The sequence below is a fragment of the Octodon degus genome, unplaced genomic scaffold, assembly GCF_000260255.1.
Source record: "Octodon degus isolate 3935 unplaced genomic scaffold, OctDeg1.0 scaffold00032, whole genome shotgun sequence".
NCBI lineage: Eukaryota > Metazoa > Chordata > Mammalia > Rodentia > Octodontidae > Octodon > Octodon degus.
In genome coordinates, this window is record NW_004524608.1 from 14,128,982 (window position 1) to 14,155,678 (window position 26,697).

Below are 26,697 nucleotides of genomic sequence, written 5' to 3' on the forward strand. Positions count from 1 at the left end.
CTCTCTCTCTCTCTCTCTCTCTCTCTCTCTCACACACACACACACACACACACACACACACACACACACACACACACAGAGTTAACCTCAGGGCAGACACAGAAGGTCCAGGCTGGGCTGCCAAACAAGAAAAGGGTAAGCTCAGTCTGGGGAACATAAAGTCTGAGAAAAACAAAAGCTGCTCTTCTGCTGGGAAGTCTCTACAGCTGTCTATTGCATGTCAAGTAGGTGACTTTGATGTATTCAAACCTGGACAGTAGGTGGAGGGTTTTTTTCCTTAAGTATCATTTTCCTCTAACAGGGTAAAGATGATTTCGTTGCTTGGTACCTCCGAAGTCAGAATGCAAGGATTAGAAACAGTCTGCCTGTAATAGCTACAAGCTCTAAGCAGCCAATGAACACTGGCATCTTATCGGGTCGCTGACACAGGGTCACTGTGGGGCCCAGAGGATGACTGCAACTTTCTTGGCAGCTGAAACAGCTGCCTTTGAAGCAGCACGGCAGCCAATGCAGCATGTGACTTGGGACACAGGAGAGACAGTCTTATCTCCTGCCCCAAGCCCAACTTGTCACTAAAAAATCTCGGATTCTTAATGAGGTTGGATGGACCCTCATCTGCTGCTGGGAAAAGGCAATGGTATAGCCACCTTAGAAAACAGATTAACACTAAGCTGATTGAAAGGTTAAACACACAGCTACAACACAGGCCAGTGATTTCACTCCTATGTGAACGTATGCCCATATAAATATGTATCTGCACACATACCTTCATAATAGTATTATTTATAATAGCCAAGGCCCCATCAACCAATGAAACAAATACAGTGAAGCCACATACTGAAATATAACTGGAAAATAAAAAGAAGCACCAATTCATGCTAGAATATGAATGAAACTGGAAAGCAATATGCCAAGTGAAAGAAGCCAGTCACAGAAGAACACAGATAGTATTATTCCACTCATATGTGACACAAAGAATAGGAAAATCTATAGATGTGAAAGGAGTACAGATAAGCAGGCTGGTGGGCGATTGCTAAGGAAAGTGTTTTGGGAATAAGAAAATGTTCTAAAACTTGACTGCAGCGAGCGTTGGTACAGCTTTGTAAACACCCTAAAAATGCCTGCATGTAGACTAAGTGGGTGAGCTGCATGGCATACAAATTACATTTTTTAAAGGCAGCTTTTTCAAGAAACAGACTATCCTGCTGTATCTTCTCACTCCAAATATCATTTCACTATGATCTAGGATGACCTGACTGACTCACATCTTCAATGGCTGTCTTTCTGTGTGTGTGCACACGATTTTTCTTCAGCTTTTAGTTTTATTTTAATCCATGTGTGGAGTACATGACTGCATTCCTCACGGACAGCTAGCGCAGGCACACGCCACAGCTTCATTCTTTTTCATCCCTCTCCCACAGTTCCCTACAACCCTCTTCCTGCCTCTTTCCCTTCTGTAAAAGATTTCTCTCCCTATTTCCTACTGTCTTTATTTTGCTTTCTATTTGTATTTTGGGTTTCCCCTATAAAAGAAATCACGTGATACTTAAGCTTGTGGGTCTGATTTATTTTACTTAACATGGTGTCAAGGAATATTTATTTTCCTACAAATGGCTCAAGTTTATCCTTCCTTATGACAGAGTAGTACTGCATTATAATATAAATACAAACATTTCCTTATCCATTCATCTCTTGATGAACATACAGACTCCTTGCCAGATTTAGCAATTATGATTTATACTTGTATAAACATAAAATTGGGCTGCTGTGCATATATCACTATAATATGATGTCTTTAACACTTTCAGGAAGATACCTAGAAAGGAATATAGCTGGGTTGTCAAGAATTTCTATTTTTAGTTTTCAAAGATTCTTTATACTGATTTCCATAATGGTTATTGCCTTGTATTGTGAACAAAGCTGCAGAGACAGAAACATTTTGCATCAGTAAGAGAAGGGATGGCAGAAAGAGCTGCAAGCTGGGGTCTCTGACTGCCCCCACAGAGCCCTGAGGCACGGCACTGCCCTGCCTGTCCTGGGGCTCCTCCTCCATCCTCACACAGTGAAGGAGTGGTACGAGCAGACTCTGAACAATACCTAACGCACCTTACACATCTGAGAATATGGTTCATGGTGAGAGATGCTGCCATCTAACGGCTTACTGTAAAAATAGCTACACTACACAAGAACAATAATCCAATTCCCAGCCAGCAATAATGTGCCGTGTCTTAAAATAGGCTGTTATCAAAAATCTCTTTACAAATAAAAATTATTTCAAACTTTAGAAACCATGATTTTAAAATGACCAATGTAATATTTAATCCCATGGCTGCCCTTATGATTTATTTAGCCCTATCTGAAAGGAAAAGTTTCTTTTCAGGGGGAAGAGGGAAATATGCTCATAGTCGAAGTGGAGAACACAGGCTATACAAAAGGACCCAGGCTTTATCTAAAACATACATATACCCCCACACAAACACACATGAGAAAGGGCTAAAACCTCTTTTGTGGAAGAGAAGCACTAGGAAGAAGACCCAAGCACGACAGGCAGAAACATAACCAACACAAGAAGCCATGCATGCTTCTGATTCCTCACCAACTCCCTAAGGTAAAATGGATCACTGGTATCTCCTCCCTCTCTGGTCTCTTCCACTTAAAGGACACAGAAGTAAAGCTCTTGAATCATTACCTTCTGCAACCAGCAGCCCTACTGAGGGCTCAAGAGGTATTGGTCTTGCTTACTTTTAACTCTTCACAGTCCACTAATGGCAAATGTAAGGAGACCTATTTCTAGGCTCCAATCTACCTACCCATTACATTATTCAAATTATCCTATCATAGTCGATATTTTCTTAAAAAGCAGGCTATTTCAAATGAGCATCAATAGTTATTATAAACGTTATTAGCATACTTATAATAAATCAGAAATACATGGAAAATCCAGTGACACCCAGACACCCGGAGCCTTCAAAAGGTTCCCATGCCCATCCATTTAACTATGTGATGGACGATTGATCGTGTTAGCCTGGGTAAGAGAAGATCCACTAAACTGACTGAGCAATCCCACACCTGGGGCTATGGAAGACCCACCCTAAGGTGGCTTGTCACCTTGATGATATTCTGAACCTTTGTTCAGAAATGAAGAAGGAAAGATTTGCTTCTGTTTCTTCAGAGGATTCTCTGTATTCTTCTACATCCAACTCTGTGGGTGGCCACCATAAGCCATTCTTGTAAATGTTGTATTCTGTTTCTCTAGCAAGCACTGACTGACACAGTCTGTAATGGGCTAACTCTGAAGCAAGTGCTTGTTTTAAGAAATATTCAACACCAAGGAATCAGGGTATTAAGAAAAGATACAAATTTGGATGGATCTAGGTTCAAACACCAAACTCCCTCCTCATCTCCCCCGATTTTACCAGGCCAGTCTGGTTCCCAGGCATAGCAAGCTATTATGCCTGATCTAAAAGTGATCTAGAATATCCCAAAATAAATAAAATACATATTTGTGATCATACAAGGCTAAGCATTTAACCATCAGTTCATCTATTCCTAATACCTTTGGGAGAAAAGCACAATTTCCTCCATTTTCAGGTCAAGAGAGGTTCAAGCAAGGTCAATAATCTGCTCAAAGCCCACACACAGCAAAGAAAAAAAGAATGCAAACTCTAGTCTATACAGTTTTGAAGCTCATGCACTATACCACCACTTGGCACTCACAATATGAGGAAATCTAAACCACCATGCAGTTCTACAAACAGCCCAGAGAACTAGGCATGATGTAGGATGCCCATAACCTGAGCACTCAGAAGGCTGAGACAGAAGGATCTCAAATTCAAGGCCAGCCTAAACCATTCTACAGTCTCAAGACACCAGGGAACTGGAAGCATTACCCAGCTGTTCACAAACCTCAGCTGTATAGATGCAAATCTTTTATTCATCCTACATGTCTCTGACCTCTAAACTTTTACAAGGAGTTGAAATATTATGAAGTGAATTATCAACTAGTGCTTTCCAACATGGCCCTTCATTTAATTTGTTTTTCATGAACAGTTGAACCTCAAATGCTGTAAAACAAGATTAATTTATAGCCACAGAGGTTTCACTCTTCCCCCCAATTGCTTATTAAAAATCTGTGTGTACTTTTATGTTAAACAGAGCAGATGAATGCTTGTTGGCCTCTCCTCTCTTCTGAAACACTATTAAAACTGCAGTAAAGAGATTAAAGAGAGACAGCAAAGGGAAGAACCACAGGCAGCAACTAGACTCAAAGTGGGAAACAGACTGCGGAGGGGGAGCGAGCTGGGTGTGAGTGAGATGCGGGCAATCCAGGCCACGGAGCCCACAGCTTCCACACGCCCTGCAGGTGGGCCCAGAGGAGGGCACAACAGCAGGACAGGGAGCATCTATTTAAAGGAAGGGTTAAGACACCCAGAATCTCTTCCCAAGCCAGAAGCATTTCCTCCTTCCTCCTGCAGCTGACGTTATTCTCTGAAAAGGCTGAAAGCTAAGACTATGAAGACGCAAGAGCTACACTGAAAAACTAGGATTAAGAAAACCTCCCTGTACAGGGAGGCCCACAAGCACATGCCCCCTGACCCTACTCAGTGTGAGGACTCCGTGGTCACACCGCAGGAAGATGTAGAGGATTCCTCCCTGGGGAAACTCACTAAGAGAAATAGCTGTCTATACTCACAATCAGAGAGCACACTCCAAAGAAATGACGGGCACTAAAAATCACATGCAGGCACAGCCTGCCTTCCCCACCCTTTTCCATCAGTTTTTAGCACTTTGTACTTACATAACAATGGAGGAATTCTCCAGACAGACCCTGCCACGAAGGGCCTCTTTCCTGCAAGACAATGACTAAAACAGGTTTAAAACTGACCTCTGAGAAAATAAGGAGCACACCAGCCCCAAAACAGACACAGTCACTACACAAGACATGAGGGCATTCAGAATCTCTGATGCAGGCAGCTGACCAGTGCAGCTGCAGTGAGGACACTTGGAGGCCACACCAGCTAGGTCTTGCTGCAATCACACACTAACAACCCAGTATCTGCTAAATCACAATGTCACCTACTCTGTGCCACCCATAGGAAAAAATCCCCAAAACAAACCAGGCATCTTGTCAAAAAAAAATGAAAAGTGGAAAACCCATCTCCCCTAAATTTCCTCAGGGAAAACTAAGGCCTAGTACCTTTACCTTCACAGGTTTTTGTTTAAAAGGTACTGTGAAATAAAATAATCCCTCCTTTCCGTAATCCAAGAGTTATATGGTTAGACCTCTAGTTATATGGCTAATTCCATTTGAATTAATCAAATGGAATAGTGTAGGGAACATGTGCAGAAAGCATGGTATTCCACTACTAGGTATGTTTTGGGGCAGGAAGCTCTTAGATACAGGACTGTCAGGTATGAGTGTGAGCCAACACTTGCCAGAAGCTGCCCCCTCCCCCTGTCTTGGTCACTCCAGGACCTATGACAGCACAGTACCAAGTAGCTTTCCCAGCTTCTGTGTACACAGGATTCTCTACAATGTACATTTGGGGGGGTATTTATAGCAGGGTCTGCAGGGTCTACACAGATTAGACTTACAGTGATTCTGCTGTTTCAGCCCTGGGATTACAGGTATGCACCACTATGCCCAATCTCAATTTCCCTGGGAGCAAGGCCAGCATGGCACGCTGGGGATCGGAACCTCTGACCCAAGTCTGCCTAAGCAGGCACTTTAATCCTATAATGCAGATTCTGCTACCAGAGGGATGGGTTTCCATAGCAAGGTCAGGCCTCCAAGAAAACCCATCACTGAACACCAGCTCCTGGCAGGTGCAGGTGGGGTCTGCTGCCTTGGTGAGAGCCCCAGTCAGATGACAGGGGCTCTTCAAACTCACAGAAACAAACAGTGTGCCAAGAAGAGGTTAAAGAGCCCCACACTTGCAGATGCCAAGGGGCACTGTGCAGAGGAACAGCTGCCGCCGCTCTGGAATCACACAGAAGGACCTTGTGTCAGCGTGGGAGGCAGCAGCCAGTACCTGCCCCCATCACTCTGCTCCACAGCCTGGGGCAGCTCACTCCATTCGCATTCTGCCTTTGCATGACTCTCCAAGTACACTTTTCCCAGAGGCCAGTTTTTTTAGTCTTTTTGACATTTTAATCACATAGTTATTCTGCTGCTTAGAAACTGCCTTATAAGGAATATTTTTCAAAAGGGGATAGTAGAAATAAACCAAACTGGGCTTTATGGCCAGGCAGTGAAAGAGAGAAGGGCAGGGGTTACTTTTCATTTCTCAATATTTTGGTGGAAAAAAAAAATACACATAATATTAATATATCACAGAACATCTGAGGCTGCTTATTGCATTTAAGTAGATCTTACATTTTTCATGCCATCTACAGATTAAGAAAAGTAACACTCTGGGTTATCAGTTATTTTAGGGGATTCTTTAATATCTTGAACTTTTAAAACAAAGGATCCTCACAGCGGCTGGGGTTCGATCCCAGGTTTGCCGTGCTGGCCTCACCCGCGGGGCACACTGTGCTGGCAAGTAAGACTGGGCACTGTGGCACGTCCTGTAATTCCCAGCACTTGGGAGGCTGAAAGTAGGATAATTACTACGAGTCTGATCTGAGTAGTGAGACCCTGTAGACCCTGTACCCTGTAGACCCTGTACTAAATACATAATAAATACGTAAATAGATAAATAAATGATCCTTTCAATTTTATCTGTTCTAGGTTTTCATTTCACATTGGGAAATTTTCACAAGATGAAGAAAATATAAATAAAGAATTGGGAAGGTGGTGGGTTGTTTTTGTTTTGTTTTTCAAATCTCTGAAGCAAATGTCACTTAATTGCCAATTCCAAATGATAAACCATGGCATAAGATCAGTGTTTTGGATTTTTAAAGACTAAAGCAACCACACAGAGCTTCTAAAGTCTGGTCCCTTTTCCCTTCTATACTCCAAAAGAAAACATGTGACAGGAAAGGGTAAGAAGGAGACATATAGTTTGAGACTAATAAAGGGTAAGACCTGTCCTAAGCAAGGCTATGACACTCAGTGGGCTCTCAGCCACAGGAGGCTGAGCTGGAGAGCTGGTGGCCCACGGACACGGGGCAACAGCCTCTTGGGAGGAGTCATTCTGAGGGAAGAGGGCAAGTAACACTGGGTTATCAATCAGACAAAGAACCCAGTTGGAAAGCCTTGGCCAGGGAAAATAACAATTTCAAACACAACCTATGTCTACTGTTTAGGTTTTTCCCACCAGAAGCAAGAAGGCATGTGAATAAAAACCTAAAATCCTACTGGGCTGGCTCTTTCTACTCCAGACAGTGACAAAAGGCAGTAGTAGTACCTCAGCCCCCAAGTCTTTGGGGTCTGGGTACAGATGTAGGGCATGAGAGAGGGAAGAGCACAGACTGCTCCCCACAGATACACACCCAAAGACAGGTGGGAGCTAGGGAAGTAAGAGTGCAATTGTAGGAAAGAAAGCACACTGGTCACCCACTGATGGTGCATGGAATGTCCAGGTTAGCTGACACTGCTGTCAACAGGTCTCCTTTTATTTATTTAAAACCTTGCTTTTCAGAGTCTATTAGGAAAAGGGGGAGGCAGCCTTCATTCATTTATGTAACACTCAAGGCCAGGTAAGGATGCAAATGGCATTGCCATAACAGTGCTTCATCCAGCAGGAAAGCAGCAGGCCAAGGTGCCCTGTCCTCTCAAGAAAGCAGCCCTGAAATAAATGCAGACAACGATTTCCAAATCTGTTTGTAATCTACACACTTACAGTACCATGAGGGCAATAAACTCTTCACAATATAATGAGCAAAGTCTCCATTTTTTTTCCAATGATCATCATGCTGTTTCTGCACTCTGCCTAAATTGTTTCATATATTAAAACATGGAAATGCATTCAATTGCCTTATTTATTTATTCCACAAATATCTGCCACACACCAGGCATAGCAGTGAGACCTACAGACCTGACCTAGTTCTCCTGAAGGTCTCAGCCAAGAGGGTAAAAGTCTTAGCATAAGTGAATTTTATTTGCAACACCTCTGCATGAACAGTGTGGTGTAACTATATGGTGGGTAGTTTTAATCTGCTGCATAAAGGCAGGTAGTGTAATCTGGAACAGATTCCAAGAACAGTTAACTTATTTTTAATCAAAGGCCACACTCAAGAGACGTGGCTGCCAGTCAGCCAGCTAGCTGTCCTTATCACCAACCACCAGTGGCTTACATTAATTAGTAAGCAGTACTCCAGGTCAGAAATGGGCTTTATGTTAAACTGCTGGCTTTGTTAATTAATAGCATAGTTGCTGGAAACTTATTTTCAGTGGTGGAATTCACATTATTTGTAATGGGTAAAGGGACTGACCAGTCAGAGATGCTCTGGCTTTTGTATGACCCAGGTATAAAAATCAAGCAAGTCCTACTATAAGTAAAGATGGCAGCCTAAGCTCTATAAGTGAAATCATTAGGCCGCCAATACAAAATGGTAGGATAAGGTGAATCTTGCCTGTGGCAAGCAGAATTCTAAAGATGCCACTCTTAAAGATTCTTGCCTAACACCTCAATATTGGATCATAAAAATCTCAGTACTGGTGTGAAGGGCCTCTGCAGAAGGAACCAAAAATTAGGGTTACTGTCTTAGTCATTTCCCCCCTAGATTCGACATATGGAAAAAACACGCAATAGTTGTCTGAATCAGTCTTAACATAAGGATCTCCAGTTCCATTCACTTTTCTGCAAATGGTATGCTGTCATTCTTCAAATGGTATGCTTGTCCATTGTGTATTTTATGACATTTTCTTCACCTAATTATGCACTGATGGACATCTAGGATGATGCCATAACTTGGCTATTATGAAAGGTGCCAGCTTTAGCCACTGGGAAAGTCAAAACACTGGTGCCCCTCAGAGCCACTTGGGGGCTGCCGCTCCCATGGCTGCTGCTCTTCCCTCTCAGCACTGTGATGAGGACAGCTGTCTCTGCCTTGTCTTCACACTTAGCTGCAAGCTTGGTGGCAGTTTGGATAAACCAAGCAAGAAATAAACATTAGCATTTAGTCATTCTAGGGCCAGCCAAATAGCTCAGTAGATTAAAGCACCTGCAAGTAGGCACAGAGGCCACGGGTTCGTTCCCCAGGCCTGCTGTGCTGGCCCAGCCCCCACGGCACACTGAGATGGCAACTGAGACAGGGCAGGGTGGCGCGCACCTGTAATCCCAGCTCTTGGGAGACTGTAAACAGGCGGATCACTACGAGTCCAATCTAGTAGTGAGACCCTGAATACCCTGTAGACCCTTCCCTAAAATACAAAAAGAGGCAGGCGAGGAATAGGGGTGCCAGTCCATCGAGAGGTTCCCACCTGTCAGTAGGTACTCCAGGACCTCTCCCAACCACTAAGGAGAGGGTAGGAGCAGGCCAGTCCTGCAGTCTAGCGTCTCTCCCAGAAGTGCCTTCTCATCCCTGCTTCATAAAGACCAGATCGAATACTTTCTTCTTCTTTTCTTTCTTTCTCCCTCCCCCCTTTTTGAGACAGTCTCACTATGCAGTTCAGGCTGGTCTTGAGCTCACTATGTAGCCCAGGCTGGTCCTGAATTTGCAATGATCCTCCTGCTCTGACAGATTTCTGATGCACTGATGCCACCACTACCCTATCCAGGAAACCACATGTCCTACGTCAAGGAGAAAATGGCCATAAGCACCCGATGGCCTCAGCCCCTCCCTCAGGCGTGCCTGCACAGGTACTAATCTAATAACATCCACTGAACCTGTGCCCAGCATGCCAAAGTCAAAGGCTAAAAAAGTAAGAATCCAACTGCTTCTACAGAGAAATGTCCATAACAGTAGTGGTGAAGGCAGGCATGTCACAGTGGGCTGTTTGTATCGCCGGAAGCTCTAAAAGGTTCGCCATCTCTGGTCTACAAGACTTGCGGCTCTGAATGGGATTTAAGGGTTAACTCCATCAGACTAGGTCAAAAGATTAGCCATGGATGTTTATTACAGCCTGACAAGGCTACACTAAGTCAATTAAAAGGGTCCAGCTTAGACAGTGAGCTCTCACTGCACACCTCTGAGAATGGCTAAAATTTTAAAACAAAATATAAAATGCAGGATAAAAATACAAAGAAGCTGGCACTCTCGTACTGTTGATGAAAATACAACATGTGCAACCACTTTGGAAAATAGCTGGCATTTTCACATGTAAGTAGACAAACTAAATGACCCTACCAATTCTATACATCAGTATGGGCCAAAGAAAAATAAAACTTTAAGTTTATATATAATCCTACATGTACAGATTTATAGCAACTTTTACTCATTATCACCAAAAACTGGAAACTATCCAAATTCATTCAACTGGTGAATGAATAAACTATGATATATCCATGCAATGGAGTACTACTCTATGTTAAAAAAAAAACAAACACTGAATTATTGATACCCACTGAGATGGAGATGAATCTCAAATGCAGTAGGCTAAGCAGAAAGAAGCCAGACTCAAAGGGTTTTAGAGTGTATAATCATGCACATAAAGTTCTAAAAGGATCAGAATTTGGCAGGGGTAAGGATAGGGCTGACCACAAGGAAGCCGCATGAGGAAATACTTTAGGAGGAAGAAAGTGGCCTCCATCTTGATTGTGACGCTCGTTACTCAAATGCATGCCACTGTTCGTGCTCACAGACCTGTGCTACGGTAACACTGCAGCAGACTCTACGCTAATTAAAAAACCTTTAGTTTTTTAAATGGAGGCTGGCCTGGGGTGTCCTTCAGGGAGGGAAGGTTCAGTCCAGCAACACCAGCAATGCGGGCCTGTAAGAAGCCCTGGACTCAAGTCCAGAGTAAACATCTGTGACCAATGACAGGCAAAGAGGAGGAAAGGCCAGGCCCAGTATCCTTCATGTACTTCTGTCTTGGTAAGAAAGATTAATTCTTTGCTCTTTTAAAAAGTATTCAATATTGGAACATAAGAGAGGTAAAAGGTCCCACCCCGGGATCACCTTCCTATAGGTTTGTAGGCTGTTGATAAATTGCATAGAACTCGGCAATGCAATGTTTTCTATCCACTGCAAAGCAAATGAATTCTTGTCTGGCAAAGAATATAAATATCCACAACCCAAATTCTCATTTAAACCAGCTTTAACATCTTCTGGGATCTCTCATTAATGAATAAATTGTGTTTTAACCTTTTGAAGATTTTATTTTAGTGCTTCACTGAGTTAAAATAAAAGACTACATTCCCAGTCTTCTTGAGGGCTACTAAGTCACTGCAACCAGTGAGAAGTGATAGAGTGCTGGCTGGAATTTAAAGAAAGACTGTCATTTATAGGCATCAGCCTTTTGGCTTGCCCATATCACACTGAGTGAAGAGGAATTGTCTTGGCTCCATATAGAATATACAATATAGTTATTAAATATAAGTAAAAAATTATTTTACTTGTAAACATTTTAACATAGTATTAAATATTAATATAGTATTAAGAAAAAAGAGAATAAACAACCATATGGGTTGGACTTACGTGAACAGAAGCCGGCCTAGCCAAGCATGGCCCTACTTTGCTCTTCTCTACATTTGGCAAGATTGTGGACATCCAGGCAGTTATGTAAGGAAACTCTCCAGTGGACCAACAGATGACTTTGTGTTAGGGGGATGTGGGAAACTGATGATTCTCAATGATATACACCAAGACCTAATCTCTGGAACCTGTATTATTATCTGGGTAGGATCCAATTGCAGTGGCATGTATCCTTATAAGATAAAAGAGATCTGACCATCAGAAACAGAAAAAGTGGGTAGGTGAAGACAGAATGAAGCAGTGATGGCAAACCTCTCAGAACTTTCAACGAAACATAAATAGCCCACTGTGCCGTATGTGCCATAGGTTTAACACCACTAGTACAGAGAACAAAGTGACAGCTATCAATCACAAATACTTGGAGCTACCAAGTACTGAGGATGGAAAGGATTCTCTCCAGAATACCAAGGCAGAATAATCCTGCTAATACATCTGCCCTCCAGAACTGGGAAATAAGAGATTTCTGTTTTAAACCATGAAATCTGTGATAACTTGATACCACAGGCCAGAAAATATGCATGGATGCTGAGAACCAAGATGGACACTCGGGTCCCTGATGACACCATGAAGTGGCCAGGGCTACCTCTGCCTACCTCCAGACTATTGATAAGAAAGAACAATAAGCATTTATCTTGCTTAAAGTACTATGTGTTTGACATTCTTTGCTTAAACACAAACTTAATCCTAATAGAGTAATATGAATTATTGGCCCTCCATTCATTCACCGTACCCTAGTTGACCTGTGTTAATGGTTGCCCTGGAACTTAAGGTTTAAACAAAGAGCTGAAATAAGTCAAAGCCAAAGTGCTGCCATGATAGCGGCACATTCAGGAATAAGCCTGTAGTCACTGGCGAAATCAGGGAACATAACTAGGAGACAATTTTTAACTTTTTAAAAAATAATAGCATATTAAGAGAGCTAACTGAGTAGCCTTGGTTTCCTATTTAAAATGCCATTTTTAGTTTTAAGGGAAATTCATTTTAAATACGATTTTAATAAACAGCAGGCTTGCAAATTGAATTTAAAGGCTTGTTTTTAAATGTCAACTATAATGTACTGAAAAGTAGGGGCTACAGATATGACTCAGTGGTAGAGTCCTGGCAAGCCATGTGCAAGGCTCTGGGCTCCATCCCCAAAAGAGTAAAAATTAAAAACAAACGGAAATTTTTTTTTAAAAAATCAATTTAAAACTCTTTATCATTATCAACATATAAAATGTTGCCCTTAGACATCAAAAGGTTAGCCTTAAAATGGTCTCTCCACTGAATAAAGCCAATCTTTTCCTTTCAAAATGCTCAACAGAAAGGAAGTCAAGATTCTCTCACCTAAAAAAGAAGAAAAAGCACAAATTAAAGAGAAAAACACTCCCTTAACTCAAAGTCCACCACGTCCTCTGCCTACCCACAGCTCCTACCCAGTTGGCAAGGCTAGACATTTCCCATTTCTGCTCCTCTGGCTGAACTTGAGAACCCCACATATCGTGACGGCCCATCTAACGTACGCACACTGTCACTGCTCACACACTGTCAGATTCTCCAGCAGGCTGTTTGAAGACACTAACTTTGAAGTTAGGATTTTATCATACAAGAGTGTTGGAGTTCTGGGCCTCCCACAAGAAGCCATCAGCAACCGTCAAGAACCCCATTTCAAGTCAAGTCGAAGGGAAAGACAGGGCAGAGCACAGGCAGGGCTGGAGGCCAGCGTGCTTCTCTGACCTCACTGGTAGTAGGCTCACACTGAAAAGCATGTGCTCTCCACCACCAAAGAAGTATTTAGAGGCTTAGCCATTGTCGCTTTAGAGTCTACACAGCACACACTGCACTCAGAGATGCTGTAGGTAACCCTAATGTTATCACATCATGTGTAAGCATAACATTACTGAGGGTCACAGCTCACTTCTAACAATGTACCCACTGGTGACCCTTCCCAGAACTCCAGATCACTGTGACCCCTCAGCAGTGACAGTTGACCTTTTTTTTTTTGGACAGGGTCTCAACTACACAATTTGGTCTCGCCTTGTGCTCACTTATGTAGCCCCCAGGCTGATCTCAAACTCACAAAGATCCTCCTGTTTCAACCTCCGAGTGCTATGATTACAGGCATGTGCCACCATGCCAGGTCCCAGGACTGGGGATTCCAGGGCCAGCACAACATGTAGGTCCAGGGATACAATTGGGACCAGGAGCTTGCCAGGTAGGTGCTTCTGCCTCTGAGCTATGTCCTTGACTTTATGTCAATGTTCCAAGTTCAAGACAACAGACTGAAGAATTTCCACATGAAACACCGGTCCCAGTTGTAGAATTTTTACAGGTCAAAGTTATTACAACTCCATATTTTAACACTTTAAAAGCTCATTAAGGGGCCAGGGAGATGGCTCAGTAGAATAAGCACTTCCCTGGCAAGCTCAAGGGCCTGAGTTCAATCCCCAGTTCCGCCAAAAAATAAAAATAAAAGAATAAAAGCTCATTAAGATAAATAACTGTAATGTCTTGATTTATTAACAAAAATGGCTGGTTCTCTTTCTTTTTAAGATTAACTAAACTGATGTCTGGGTCAGCACTTGCCAACAGTCAGCCAGGGCAACCACAGGCCATCTTACATTATACCAACACCTGTGTCTCCACTGGTACTGAAGATTTCTCTGGTGGATGTCAACATTCCAGGGCACAGACAGCTTCTAGATCCCACCTCTTATGTGTCCATCCATGATGGTGGGCCTCATGGGCCCTGGATGCTTTCCCTATGGAAAGCAGTAGATTGGCCATCTGAGTAAAAACATCTGAGGGCAGAGAAGAAGCTATGAAATCAATTCCCTCATTTGTCTATTCTATTAAAAAAAAAAAAAGCTCTAAAAGTGCAGGTTTTCAACCTGTTCTAGTTATATACTTCAGCCTTGAAATAATTTTGAATAATCAAGGAGAAAAAAGCTTACCTAAAGAAATGTATTAACAAGCAGTAGGCTAAAAACTAAACAAAAATCTATTTTGTTAACTCTAAAGCATTACCTGATCACATACAAAGACAAAGTCAGATGTACCTTCTCTGTTAGGAACTTAAAGTGCTTTTTAGTCTAACAGTACTTTAGGGAAATAGAAGGTACAACAAGGGTCTGGTGAGTATGTCACTCTACAGAAATTGTTCCTAGCATAGTGTTCACTCAGCATTTACCACAAGGTGGTGCTGCTTCAATGCTAATTTCAGACAGACAAAATCTAGAAGAGCACAGCCTTGCCAAAGAAGTTTCTTCTTCACTATCCAAGTAACTATGTCTGCATGCCTTAATATGGAGTCCAGAAATGCTTTTCTCTTTAAGGTTTTAGCGTAGGTAGGTAGGTAGGTAGGTAGGTAGATAGATAGATAGATAGAGATAGATAGATAGACAGACAGACAGACAGACAGACAGATATTCTTCTTGTTTTTGATGCTTTCCAGTGTGAGTTTACCTCCAACAAAGAATTCCCCTAGCTATTGAGCCCCACTTGCGCTCTGTCCTGGCTTTCTGTCAGGCCTGGCTATGTACATATACCCAACAGGCTATACAGAGGCAGTAACTTCCTGCCTCCAGAACAGATGCTGATCTACCAGCCTTGCAAAGAGCATGTCAGCCTCACTCAGCCAACAGGACACCAAGGAAGAAGAGCACGAAGGGTAAGCACTCCCGAGCTACACCACAGTGCTACAGTCAAAGTTCATCCACTCTTGAATACAGACTGACATAAATAAATGGGGAAGAGACAAATCCCAAATATTAAAAACTCCAACTGATACAGGTATTTCACTCTCACAGAGGTAGGACATAACTGCACACCCTATGTGGGCTGTGGAAAGTGACCTCCCTCCAGAGTACAATGTCCCTAGAAAGCAGACAGAAGGAATCAGACATGTTCTGACAGAGGGGTATCCTTCAAAATACCAGACCAGCATTCCTCAAAACTGTCATGATCATCAAAACAAAAGTCTGAGAAACTGTCACAGTTAAGAAAAATCTACGCTCTATTGATGACTTTAATACTAATCACTTCTCAAGGGTCCCACCTCTAAATATTATCAGATTAAGTTTCCATGCTCTTAATATCTCACAATGGACATTAAACTCCATCATGAATTTTAGAAGAGACAACTCATATTTACATCACAGACAGATGAAGTAAGAAAAATAAACAGAATACTTTAGATTTTTAATGTGAGAGATGATCAGAATATAAACTGAGACAATGACAGAGAAAAGGGAGTATATATAAGATAACTGAAAGGTCTTGGTGACCCATTAGAAATAAATAGAGGAAAGAAAGGAAACTGAATAGCTATACATGTTGCCACTGATTACAGGAAAGAATACAGGAAGAAGACTATATTTAGGAAGTAACATGATAACTTTTGGAGATGTTGAGTTTATGGTCCCCATGATACCTTCCTGTGGAGATGTGGGCAAGGGGATATGAACTTATGAGATACAGCTTTGAGAGACACTAGAAATTGATAAATATTTGAAAGTTGTTTGTCAAGATAGTGTCCTACACAAGAAAGGCAAAACATGAGTAATTTCAATGAGCATAATGATGAAAATCAAGCTAGCAGGATGGGGAGAGCTATGAGGCTATGCATGTGGTGGGGACGCTGGTTCAGGTTGGGTGTTAGGGTATGCTTTCTGGGAAGTGACATTTATACAATAACAAAGAGAATAATATATATGTGGCTTTTAGGGGTGTCATTTCACACACTGAGAACAAGAGATAGTAAAGATGAAAAATGAAAGACAGGTAATGACTTGGGTATCTTTGAAGAAAACAGAAGGCACTGGCTAGAGATGAATGGGCAAGAGTTACATAGATGGTGTGCCCATTGTGAGGCACTGGGAGTCATGAGTGAGTAAGAGTGTGGATGGTTTTATAAGTACAAGTGGAAAGCCTCTGGACAGTTTTGGAAGGAAAGTAACACAATGTTAACAGAGTAATTCTATGTCTTTTAAAATGGTGGCTATATATCGAGAACTACAGAGAAAATAAAGAAACAATCAAATGACAACTATAGCAAAGATGGTGACGGCTTAAAGTAGCCAGTGGACAGCAGCAGACAGAATGGGGTGGGGAGGGGTTAAGTGGCTTTTCTTCAGTTTCATCATGATTCAATTTAAAAACCAGTTTATTGGTGGATCTGTTACGAATTCTAGTGGTTTAAGTGCATATATAAAATAAGTGGTTGTTTTTTTTTTAAAACGAACTATCCATGATGTTCACTCTAAAATTAAGAGCTTGAGATGCTAAAAAAGAATAAAGTTTATTTAACAAAGTACGACAGAGATCCTGTAGTCATAGTTCATATTTATTAGTCCTGATTAGGAGGGTGAAAATACTTTGTTATGATTAAATTATAACAGTACCTATAATTCAGTTGTGTCCCAAATTTTCTGATCAAGGAGATCATGGGTCTACAGAAAAAAGTGGCTGATGATGTAGAGTGTATCTAAGGAGAGTCACATGGAGAGAATACATTCTCTCAGGCTTTCACAGAGAGCAAATTGGTCAAGCAATGGCTGTGACTCATCCACATGGCTAACACTGACAAAGGATCTATAAACTGCGGTACAGAGTTTCAGGGTAAATCCTGAGGAGATTTGTCTGACTTTGGCAGATACAAAAGTTACACTTCTTGTTACGTAGGTCTTGCTTTATCTTGGCCTTAACCATCCAGCAGAAAAGTATAAAAACGATGTATAAAAAGTAAAGCCATATTAATATGCTGAGCTGTAAAAGGCTCAAGTCAACAACTTCTAACATTGCCAGTCCTATGGATAACCCACTACTATTATGGACTACTGGACTATATTGGATTATTTTGCTAAATTCACATACACAATATTTAAATGGCAATAGAATACCCATTTCTGACAAAACTAAACAAAAAAAAAAGAGAATAGAAATGAAGGACCACCTTGTACCTGTATATTCAAAGTAGTTAGGATAGATGTACAACTACTTTGTTTTAATTCAGTGAGAAGAAAGATTTGTACTAATAATGTTTGGACAGGGTATCATGTCTGCATCTTGTACTAGGAATAACCACTATGAAGACAACAATGTGCAATGTATTAATTATTGGAACTGTCCTACTCATTGGTTTTGAAACTGTCTCATTGCTCTGTTTCTCAATAAAATTACTTTAAAAATTGTTTTAAATTAAAAAAATAAAAATCTACGGTAACAGAACAACAAAATGTAATGTGGATAGGACGTCAGAAGAGAAAAATATATTAGCTATAAAGTACAGATATCAGTAAGCATCAATACTGGTTCACTGGTTGTATTAAATCTACCATACTGATGTTCTATATTACAACTATGGGAACCAAGAAGGGGACATATGGAAATACTATGTACTATACAACTTTACCATCTGAAGAAAACTACTCTAAAATGAAAAGTTTATTAAAAATTGAAGCTTATCCAAGACTCAAACAGTAACTAAGAGGTGCCTTCACATGCAGGAGAACCCCTGTACGTCCTGTATGGACAGATTTAGATGATTGTCCTGCTGAAGATTCGTTGATATGCATCACAGAAGAAGCATGCAGAACAGAAAGCTACTGTTTCACGGAAGGCTGTGCATGAGGCCATGGCAGGAATGCGGCTCTGATGCTTCTGTGCCCTCTGTACCTCTAAGGATGACAAGGGCTTAGACGCTTATCCTTCACAGCAATGAAATAAAGCGCAAACAACCTAGACCTTGGAATAAGACCAAGGCTAAAACTAGCCGTGTAACTTACTGGAGTTTTATCTAAACTCGTAGGGCTCCCTATTTACTTTAGATACCTACAGCTCAGAATTAAAAATGTTCACACTGTGTGTACCACAAGGCAAATACTGAATAAATTCTAAATTTCCATTCTGAGGCAAAATATGTGTTGGTAAACTATGGCCCAGAGCCAAATCGAACCAATAAGTGTTTTCATAATAAACTGTACTGAGACACAGCCATGGCCTTTCATTTATATATTGTCTGTGGCTGCTCTGAGATTTGTCTCTTCCCTGTTTATTTAGGTCAGTCTGATGAACTTTCACTCTTGATAGGGAAGTGGCAGTTACTGAATAGTCACAACAGACACCTATGACCTAACACATTTACTGTCTTGCCCTTGACAGAACATGGTTGCTGACTCTGTCAAAGGTCATCAATTACCCTATCTGCAAAAGCTGTAGGAAGATGCTTTTCATCCCTTATTATATTTAGTCTTCACAGCATCATTCTCAGATGTCATGCCTAGAAATCCTTGCTCCTCCCCTGAGGCCAGTGATCTGAGCTCAGCCTTTGCACTTCCAATTCCCTGGTGCTGTCTCAACAAGGCTCTATGACCTCCCAAAGTTCTAGACAAGGCAAAGAGAAGCTATGCCACACTGAAGCTAATCATACCAGCAGCTACACCTGGAGTACCACAGAAACAGCCTTACAGTATTTGGAATCTAGAATCCACCAGGGTTGATATCCTTACGTTGCCGAACCTTAGAATTAAAAAGACAGTAATACTGGAATTTCCATACAAGTTCAATCAGGGGAAAAAGAAAAAGCAACGAAAACTTTTGGATCCTTCTGGATCTATCTAGAAAACCAACCTAGAGCTTTAGCAACCTGCTCAACTGTCATGCAAAGGATGAAGAAAGGTCAGCCAAGAGACACATCCAAACCTGCTCTGGGAGGTTGGCAGAATTGGGGTGGTAGCCCACTGGACAATTCACTTACCTCACTGGCATCACTACTTCCTGTGTGTGCAGGACATAAAAGGCCCTTGTCATAAACCACTCTGCATTTTTCTTCTTCCTTCATTTTCAAGTACAAATGTCACCACAACCAATACTTCCATTTTCTTAGAACTTTCTCAAATCAACTTGCACTTCACTGCATTCTCCTCTGCCACTGCAGAGTTAAACCACTATTCTTTACTGAGTTGCTATAAGAGTCCAGTCTCCACTCCAAGATGACCTGCAGAATACAGCTGCTGTCCTAAAACTCAAAGCTACTATAAAAGAAAATGGCCCCCACCCAACCAGCAGACTTCAATTTCTTAATTGCCCAGGTAATAGTTCCTGTTCCAATTGCTTTTTCTCTTAGAAATGGCTGGTCACTGTGAGGTACGTTACATAATGCAACCCCCAACTGACAAGCCGTTCTGCCTCTGCCTTTCTGGTTATTTATCTCATATAAGCCCTAGATCAGAAGAGATCTGGGCCCAATATTCTCGGAGCAATCCCAATCTGCCTGCTGATGTAAGTATCCATAAAGGTTATTTGATTTGCCTCTAAATCCTGGGTGTTTTTTCAGTGCTTCTGCTTGCTGTGTACTACTTCACTCCTCACCCTCAAAACAGTTAAAGGATATTACAGCCAAAAATAAAATCCTTCCTGGCTCCATGATTTGGCTCCAACTGTATTTCCCTCTTTGTCTCTAATCCTACCTATTCGACCGTACCTTGCAAGCTACAGCCACCATGACCCACTAATTCACACCTCAGAGATACTAGTTGGGCTATACTCTGTTCCTTGGGACAGTCCTCCTACCCAACTTGGACCCCTGGAGCTCCTCTGCCTGCTACTGGAGGTCATCTATGAAGACACGGACACCCAGTGTCAGACATATAGAAAGTCTTCCCAACTTACATGGGGAGATTCTCACTCTTCTCCACAAGGTACAACACTTGGTAGGCTCCTCAGTGTGTTCAACATCATCTCTCTCACTGAACTGGGAAGTCCCCAAAACTTAGAGCCAAGTATTTATTTACCTTTATATCCACCGCATTTCTATCCCAGAGCCCAACACATGTCTGTGGCTCAATAAACCCACATAAAACAAATGTTTATGGAACCTCATAAAATCACTAAGTGAAAGAAAGAGCAAGTAATCCAGAGTGCTTCTTAGGTCATTCAGAAAACTAAGCATCCCCACCAAAAAAAAAAAAAAAAAAAAAAAGCCACTTCTACCTCTACAGTATCCCCTTATAATGAAAAGGGATCTAGAACAGCATCTTGCCAACACAGCTGCCAGTAAGCATTCCGGCATAAAAAGGGCACACAAACTAAGAACCTCTAGCATAAAAAGGGAGAAATCAGAAAATTCAACCATAAAAATAATGAAAGGATATCAAAATACATGTAAAAATGCAATTCTCTTAAGCAATCTGTTAGACATTTCTCATTTTAGGGAAAACGTAGATTCAGACAGTCTTTATTTTTTCCCTTCTATGTATCGTGAGGAAATATATGGACATTAGTGCCAATAAATCAAAGTGACCTTGATTTTAGGATACAGGTAGCAGGGTTTTTTTTTTCCCCCTCCTATAGAAGAACTTATTACTCCTCAAATGCTTAGACAACACAAACTGTAAGGAAAAGGAAGTATACAGTAAAACCTAAAATCAAGTAAATATTAAAACCTCAATAACTGTTGGGAGTGTTTCCTTAATGTGCATTCACAACATTTCTTGAGACTCTTACAGGGCCATCCGGCAGTTCTTCACAGCCTGCCAAATCTGCCTGAGGACAACAGAGTGGCTGTGCGACTCTCACCTCCAAAATCTTTAGTGTCACCCTATTTTCTTATGAATTGCTTCTCAGGTTTCTCTCAAATTTGGCTACATATGTTCATATTGGTTGATATTTATCACTCTCAATAAAAACAACATTAGATGAAAAATTAATAGGGGCAAGCGCCAGTAATCCTAGCACTCAGAAGTTGAGACAGGAGGATTCCTGTGAGTTCGAGACTGGCCTGGGGGCTACATAAGTGAGCACAAGGACCACCTGAACTGCATAGCAAGACCCTTCTCAAAAAAAAAAAAAAAAAAAAAGTTCTAGACATTTGGCTGAGAGCAATACATACTACAGGAACTGACAACTGATCAAGGATCAGGCAAGACCCTTCTCAAAGAAGTCATAGATGGGTCAGCGCATCTGCAAATTTCCAACCCCCAATTCAGTATCAACATCTTGGTTTCAACTGTTTTATCAACATTTACAAACCAAAATCTAAATAGTGATAAACAGATTTTTAAATCCCTGTATTTAAGCAGTGGTACCTTCTCTGTCCACTATATCAGAGAAGTAGTCTAAAGTCAGATAATGACAATAGGATGAGCTGGGCCAATGAAGGGCAGACAGTAATTTACACCTCAGGATTCTGGACCCATTCTATGGGACATGCAGCCTGGGCAGCATCTCTCCACTATTCCAGCAACTGGCATTTTATGAACAGCCCTTTTGATCTTCACACAGACCTATATGGTAGACATATTCACTTACTTACTATAGAGAGCCCTTTTTGGTCCTTGTACAGGTCCAGGAAGTTTGTATTTGTAATCCCATGGATAAGTCATTGGAATCCCATCAAGTTAATTCTGATCTACCACTTCCAGTGCAACCCAAGGTGAAAATAGACATTAAGACATATTTATATTTATGGGGAACCAAAGGGTCTCAGGTCCAGTGATGGTGATGGCTATCTGGAACAAAGGCCTCAATCCAGGGCCGAACCTGTGCCAAATCATGATTTTATTCAGTCATGAAGGAGAAGTGCTTGAGGATGAATGAGAATTGCAGGAAATAGATGAGTACTTTGAGCTGGACCTGGTAGGAGGCCTGTATTTACTCTACCCAGAGAGAAGGATATGCAGAAAAAGTAATTTGCATTATACTACTGAGATAGTAGCTAATGTTTCGGGGTCTGGTGCTTCAGCTGTGATGTGTAATCTTTCAAGCCCCAGGAAGTGATAGCCTCTATCTCTAGGCTAACATGTGCGCCATCTTCAAAGACTACCACCAGCACCTCCGCTAGACCAATGCGCACTGCTTAAAGCCAAGTGAAGGGATAAGAAAAAGTCCTAGCCAGCTCTGTACATATTAATACATGGAAATAGGGTCAGGCACAGCCAACATGGAACCAACTGCTCTTCGTTCAAGGAGAGTTGCTCAGGTGGTCCTCCACACTTACCTCCAGATGAGGAAACCCAAGGAAAGTTAGTCAAGCAACCACCAAATACAGCTGCCAAGAACAGGGCTTTGAAATATGAACCCAAGCCTATCTGCCCTCTTGTATATTAACTACACTGCCTGGGAAGAATTTTTCTACTATGCTAGTAAAAGAAGTATGGAAACATACAAGTTCAAGTTATTCAAGTTAACTTAATACAAGTAAAATCTACTTACTTTTAACCACCTTTTAAAAAAAGACATTTATTCTGAATTTCTATTTTTAATAAATAAAAACAGTAATAATTTAAAAAATTGTGAGACACGCTACCTTTTTAGTCTACCTACACTTCTCTTTCTGTCAAGAACTGCAGGGTTCTTAGACTTTCCACTCCTATCACTAATTCTGAGAGCTGGCCTCCTTTGCAGGGGAATTATACACAGACAGCATTTTAATCACTTCATGTAAATCATGTGCAAACCAACAGAAGATGAATAACCCAAGTAGCTAGTGGTAAGGGCTGGAATTGGAACCCGCTGAGCTAGGCTGCTTTCATGTCTTATTCTCAAGGAACGAAACCTCAAAGGACAGCAGAGCTGCACATCAAGGCAACACATGCTTGCCAGAAAACACAGATCTGAGGGTGGAACCCCACTAAAGGGCATCTGGCTGAGGATATATTTGTGGCAACCCATGCTGTGGGGATCCATTTGCAGCCACTGAGTCAGATCTAGGAAGCTGATGCTTCCTCGATCTTATGGCCTCCATCTCACTTAAATCATACTTGATCTATGCTGTAGTTGGTCCAGGATGCTGTAACAAAAATACCACATACTGGGTGGGCTGAGCAATGTATTTCTCATCTTTTGGAGGCTAGGAAGATGATGGCCCATATAATGCCTGGAGACAGCAATCTTCTTCTCACTGTTTGTTCACAAGGATGGATAGAGTTAATTTCTCCTCTTTTGTAAGGACATTAATCAAGTCATGCCTCCATGAACTCACCTAGACCTAACTGGCAACCTCAAGCCCCATCTACTAATGCTAGGCTATCACAAGTTGAAATTTCAACACAGAGATTTTGGAAGACCCTAAATATGCAAATGAATGATGCCTTCTAAGCCAGAGTCATCTCCCACATGAGGGAATACCTACAACTTGTCCAGACACAAGAACCTGGGAGGTAGATACAATTCTGACCTATCCCCCAACTCAGCAGACTGACAAGAGTGTATCTGTCAGGACCTGTATATGTCAGTTATAGAAAATCAGTCTCTTAAGTTCCTGGACAATGAGCTCTCCACATTCTTCAAAAGATGAAGTCTTTACTGGCTCTCAAAACCTGTGACCAGCATGGAAGACTTTACTGGTAAAGACAGTAGTTAAGAAAAGTCACATCTCCTGGGAAAAGTGTTTCCTAACTTAGGTGTTTCAGAATACTTGCAAAGAGACAGTGCCTCTGAGTGGTTCAACTAGCTATTCTAGATAAGCTGCTCTCCAGGAAAGGCTTACTGGGTCCAGCACTCACGGCCCTAATAAAAAGACTCTGGTAAAGTGATCTAGTCTGTATCGGTCTCTTCTACAAATCATCATTCTCAATTCACTTTAGTCTCCCAACTCCAGGCACTGTATCTCCTTGCCCCTCTTCCTGGAACCCAACAAGCAATTTCTGCTGACGCACATATACATTTCACAACAAATCTGAGAATTCAAGACGGAACCTCAGGCTTTTCCTTCTGTTTACTCCTACACTATACTAACATTCATTAATGTTAGATACAGGTACAACATCCCAAGGCTGCTGTGACTTCTGTGAATCAGAAATGATTAAAAAGAGATTCACAACACTACAGCCCCTGCCTCCACCTATTTTTGTTTTGAGGGAAAACATTCACTTCTGAGCACGGCCCTGGGTATGTTCCAGCTGCCATCTGACACCACCACAGGGTGCAGCTGACACTGCGGTAACTTGTGACTAGATGAAACCTCCAGTCATCATTAACTGCAGGCAGGCAGGAAACAATCAGCAAAACCTCGAAAAACCTCAGAAAAGGAGAATCTGACAGAAACATGGGAAAGCAAGGATGAGAGGCTGCTGACAAACCCAGGTTAAGACATCCTCCCCCTTGCTGCTTGCCTGAGGACAACAAAGCCCTGAGAGGGAGGCTAGACCTTAATTACACATCATCTGGTTTCTCTAGATGGAGAAAAAGATATTGCTAGCTTTATGAATCTATGGTATGACACTGAAATTGCTTATTTGTCCATTAATACTCTCACAATCAATCTCATAAAGCTGACAAATAGAGATTATTAAAATCCCACTCACTCACAAGCCTATCCCCAGTCACCAGGATAAAGGAAGTGATTGAATTCTGAAGGAATTACTGGATTCTATTTTTCAGGGGTCCCAAAGGGAAACAAGATTCAAACAAAGACAGGTCTCCAGTCCTTGTGGAATTCATGGAATGTCAAGCCAAAGAAATGTAAAACAAAGCTACACAGAAGGAAAAGGAAACAGTGCTACAGGTATTTTGGAGCATAAAGTTCTCACATGAGAAGAGGACAGTCACACAGGCAGGCTGCATGAAATGACACAGAAGCCACACCTGAGGGTAGCTCGGAGGAGGAAATTCTGTCTAGGGTATAAAAAAGAGATTGCAGCAAAGGAGAACTGCTATGGAGCTGGCTGGGGTAGGGCAACAATGTTTTGGTCACTCCACAACCATTCAAGGAGGGAAAAAAGTTTTTTCAATAATTGGTTCTGTGATCACTAGAGTCCACATATAGAATAATCAACTTGATTCTACCCTCCAAATGGATTGCAGAACTAAACAGAAGGACTAAAACTACAGAACCGTTAGGAGAAAACATAATATTTTTGTGACACCAGATTAGGCAATGGTTATGTATTATTATGAGCAATGGTTACCTAGGTATTATTATAGGCAGCTAAGTGAAATAGAAATTAATATGCAGTCAGAGAGGGACTGGGCTCTCAAGGAAAGCACAAGAAAAAAATGCCATCAGAATTGTGGTTGGAGGCGCATCTGAAGAACGCCAAGCCTCAAGATAAACATGCAATGGCCAGGCCGACAAGCCTCCCTAAGGGATAAGCAGTACCCTGGAATTATATTGTATTTAGTGCACCTGGTCCAGAAAGTCCAGCTAGGCATCAGCGCCCAGGTGGGTGAGCAGAGCACCCAACCATCCCTTCCCCAACATACCTTTGTTCTTCCCATGTACCTTGCTGTGTGACCCGCTGCGTTACTGCATCAATCTTAGCTAGCAGCTGTACTTGTAATCTTATGGTTGATTGTAGTTTGACTCATGTTGTACCCATATCATGACTTTGCTGTATAAATTACCCCTGACAACAGGCTTCAGTGGAGACCCACCTTTGGGTCTCCTCCTGTCTCTCATGAGCTATCTCTCAATAAATTATTCCTACTCAACCTGTTATCCCTTAGAATGCGTTCTTCAATTTCAAGGAACACAAACTCAGCCTGCATGACACCTAATAGGTTGAGAGTTCTATTTCTCTTATATTAATATCACATCAAAAGGTCAGAGACAAAATAATAAGAATAATAAATTGAGCAACATAAATTTAAAGAAAATTTGTGAATAATACTGCCAAGAAAGTGAAAAAAAAAAGAATGCAGAGAATGAGGAATATATTTACAAATTATCTGTCTGATAAAGAACTTCTACCCAAAATATAAGAAGACCTCATACAATAAAACTACAGTAAAACACCAGCTTACATGCACTAGGATGGTTATAATCAAAAAGACAAACAATAACAAATACCATCATGGATGCTAGAGAAACTAGAAACCTTGTACTTGGCTGATGGTAACAGGGTGCAAATCATCACGTTAGAAAGTAATTTGGCAACATTTTAAAAGGTTAAACAGAGTTACCATATGATTCACTATACCCCAGAACAAATGAAAGCATATGTCCATATAAAACTACATGCACAAGGAATTCCTGCCTACTTCCTGGAACCCCCAGACCCAGTCCTAGCTCAGGTCCGGTGAGTGTGTGGAGAGCTTCCTGCTACCCTGCGCCGGCAGGACCAGTCCCAGCCCAGGCACAGCGTGGGCAGGACCCTCTCCCGCCCCCTCGGGCCGCCCCCCACCACTCCGCCGTAC

At 41.6% G+C, this 26,697-nt stretch overlaps 1 protein-coding gene across 11 annotated transcripts in view; it reads right to left on the reverse strand.

Moving 5' to 3' along the window:
* The window catches only part of Tanc1 (tetratricopeptide repeat, ankyrin repeat and coiled-coil containing 1), a 242,747-nt gene that overhangs the window by 85,703 nt on the left and 130,347 nt on the right, over window positions 1–26,697 (reverse strand). The gene's annotated exons all lie outside the window — the stretch shown is intronic.